The sequence below is a fragment of the Papaver somniferum genome, unplaced genomic scaffold, assembly GCF_003573695.1.
Source record: "Papaver somniferum cultivar HN1 unplaced genomic scaffold, ASM357369v1 unplaced-scaffold_19, whole genome shotgun sequence".
NCBI lineage: Eukaryota > Viridiplantae > Streptophyta > Magnoliopsida > Ranunculales > Papaveraceae > Papaver > Papaver somniferum.
The window spans coordinates 14,521,420-14,524,180 of NW_020628818.1; the positions used below are offsets into that span (position 1 = coordinate 14,521,420).

General features: G+C 37.1%; 1 long non-coding RNA gene across 2 annotated transcripts; it reads right to left on the reverse strand.

The window, feature by feature from the left end:
• Window positions 1–799: 799 nt before the first annotated feature.
• Window positions 800–2,024, reverse strand: LOC113338342. Of its 2 annotated transcripts, XR_003354732.1 has the most exons (4): window positions 1,981–2,020; window positions 1,420–1,873; window positions 1,262–1,341; window positions 800–1,170 (listed from the first exon to the last, which is right to left on the reverse strand). It is a non-coding gene; the product is annotated as an uncharacterized LOC113338342 (long non-coding RNA). The 2 variants fall into 2 exon arrangements; XR_003354731.1 differs by having other exon boundaries at window positions 1,420–2,024.
• Between the last annotated feature and the right edge of the window lie 737 nt (window positions 2,025–2,761).

A 2,761-nucleotide genomic window follows, 5' to 3' on the forward strand; every position in this document is an offset into this window, starting at 1 on the left:
AACCTCGCACCCATAGAAAGCGGGTTATTATTTTCATAACCAACCCCGCACCCATAAAGGGCGGGTTCGGAATAAAAACCCACGGGTTTTGCGGGTACGGGCGGGTTTGGGTATGATGGGCGGGTGATGTATTTTGTAGATAGTGGTAAAAGTGGTTCGATTCTCAGACTTGCGAAGGATATTAATTAGACTTAAATTTTAATATTAAAATAGAAAACTCACTAAAAATTATAGCAAACTCAATCAAAGTTGATATCAATATTAAAAGAACACTGAGGCTAAGATTCCACTATTTTCCAAGTTCAAAGTGATTTAATCCAATATTTATATTCATGCAATTTTTTCGTTCAATTTGATTCTAAACTATTGCAACAACTAAATTCTCAAAATAACAAGTGTAAATCCGAAGCATAGAACATCAAAAACCTAGGTCCAAGCATGCTCTATCAAAAGAAATAACAATTGCTTAACAAGAATCATTCAAACAATTTTCACTCAAGACAAAACAATCATAAAAATAATTGCGATAAATAAATAAATATGAATATACCACTTTTTGTTGGAAAAATAGCTTCCTTTATCGCCTCAGAAATGGGGTTTAGCTTAGAGCTGGCAAACGGGCGGGACGGGGCTGGCTTGTGACCAACCCGCGGGTTACGGGTTAATACAAGCCTAAGCTTGCGGGTTGAAATTCTTCACGGGTGGTCATTTATCCGACCCGCACCCGTCCCGGATAATGCTTGCGGGTTCACGGGTGCTCACGGGTTAACTGGTTTTTGTTGAGTCAACTCGCCAGAAATCGAAAATTACATAAACAGGAATTGAAAAATACATATACATCCAACAAAACTATTATAGTACATGCATTTCAAACAACAGCAAACCCCGATTCCATGTTCATCTTCGTCTGCAAATCTGTAGACAACCACCGGTAGCAACAGCTTGACCGATTAACTGGATGTGGATACTGAGAACCAAGTTGAACCACCGGTAGCAACAACTTTGACGGTTTATTTGCGTCATAATTCTTACCTTACTAAATGATTACTCACCCTCACCAGCTCTTGATCGTCTGTGCTTGCGTCCATCGTATCTACGTCACCTAAGCATGCATACACACTCTCCATGTGTGACTATTACAGACTGTGCAGCGGTGAGCCCAACGGATTCCTGACATCATAAACCAATTAAATTAGCAACACTACAAAAAAATTAATTTGAAGTGACATTCAAATAACAAAGGGAAACACAGTGGTCTCACCCATCATCTTCTTCAACAGGTCCATTGATTGGTGCTCTTAAACGAGCTTTGTCATTTCCCAGCTCATGAAGCATCATCGGCTGTAAAAAAGGAATGCTATTAGAAAAATACTTGACGGATATTCGCAGTAGTTCCTTGACAAAGATAAAAGCCAATACCTGCTCTCAAAGCTTATATCTGGGTGAACAGACATTGCATGCTTGAGCTTTTGGTACTCCAAACATAGGATCATCATCATGAGTGGTCCTAATTTGTTCCTCCCTTGGCCAATATACGAAGCAAATTGAAGAAACGCCGAGATGTTAGGTTTTACAACTGGAATTTTTCTTGGCCAAAATGACCTCTTTCTGCTTCCAATTCTTTACAAACTACACGAATAGTAACATGCATATATATTGAACATAATCATAAATTTTGGTATGCAAGGTAATCCCGATGCCAATCAAACAAATGTTTTGCCTTCTCAACAAAAGGAAGGTCCAAGTAATCAAAGGCCTCTTATACTCAAATTCAGCAGATCCATCTTGATTGCAATAGCATAATTAAGCGCATCAAGGAACCAAGGCTGAATTTTGTTTCTCCTGGTACTGCACAATAATCCATCTTGTATATCTATTTATAAAAACCAAGCAGATTCTAGTTAATCATTTCAACAAACACATAAAGGACATCAAGTTACCAGCAGACCGAATGAGTTGATTTTCAATTAAATCCCTAACCTGTTCATTACGGTCAAATCATTTTTTCTTCTTCTTCTTCTTCCCGGAATTAAAGCTGCAAAACAGCACCAGCGAAGGAAGTTAAGAAATTACAGGAAGCTAAGGTACATGATTTACAATGCACCGATAAGAAAACCCACAGCATAAAAGTACATAAACCTATCTGAATCAATAAGAGATTTCAAATTAACACGGATCTTCTTACCCAAAATTAATGTACGATAACAGGGAACAAGATACATCGATATATATTTCTTTCTCCATCTTCAAAATCTGAACTTCATGAGATAAAATCAGGAAGGAAAAGAAAAAGCAAGCTGAATCAAGAACATTTACACGGGATCTTTGTTAATTTTGGTATTGATTATCTTGCAATGAAAACAAAAGAATAAATCTGTTTTAACAAATGGGTTGGATACGAATTAGCGAAATTTCGCAAAATTGGTTCCAGAAGAAACGGCCCTCTCAATTTCCTCCTTGAGATAAAAAATCAGGAATGAATAGCCGATTAAAAGAAGCATTCAAAATTAATCCTAGCGACCAATAAGATAAAAAAAAATGATTAATGATTCATTTTTCCAAAGATTCAACTTGGTTCTCAGTATCCAAAGATTCAACTTGGTTCTCAGTATCCAAAGATTATCCAACTTCCAGAGAATCGTGCCAAATGATTCATTGTTTATCCGAGATTCAATTCACAACTGAAGAACGCAGAAGAAGGGAAGGAGGAAAGGAGCAGAAGAATAAAAGAGAGAGATAAAAAAGAAAGATATCTCTTCAT